Raw genomic sequence first — 283 nt, 5'->3', positions numbered from 1 at the left:
TCTTTCTTTCTTTCTTTCTTTCTTTCTTTCTTTCTTTCTTTCCTCACAGCATCCACATGAATACCATGGTATTTTTTTGTAAGTGGAGTATCTATAATCTGTTTTGTACAGTTTCTTGATTATATATTGTCTTCTGAAGCTTGATCTCTTGGGATTTTCAGTGCCAAAGGACACACTCAGCCTCCTGTAGTCCCGACCCCTCCTCAGACCGTCCCGTGTGTGTGCGAGTGTGTGTGCGAGTGTGTGTGCAAGTGTGTGTGCGAGTGTGTGTGTGTGTGTGTGT

The sequence above is a fragment of the Sinocyclocheilus anshuiensis genome, unplaced genomic scaffold (assembly GCF_001515605.1).
Source record: "Sinocyclocheilus anshuiensis isolate Anshui unplaced genomic scaffold, SAMN03320099.WGS_v1.1 scaffold515, whole genome shotgun sequence".
Classification (NCBI taxonomy): Eukaryota; Metazoa; Chordata; class Actinopteri; order Cypriniformes; family Cyprinidae; genus Sinocyclocheilus; species Sinocyclocheilus anshuiensis.
Note: the sequence above shows the minus strand (reverse complement) of the source record.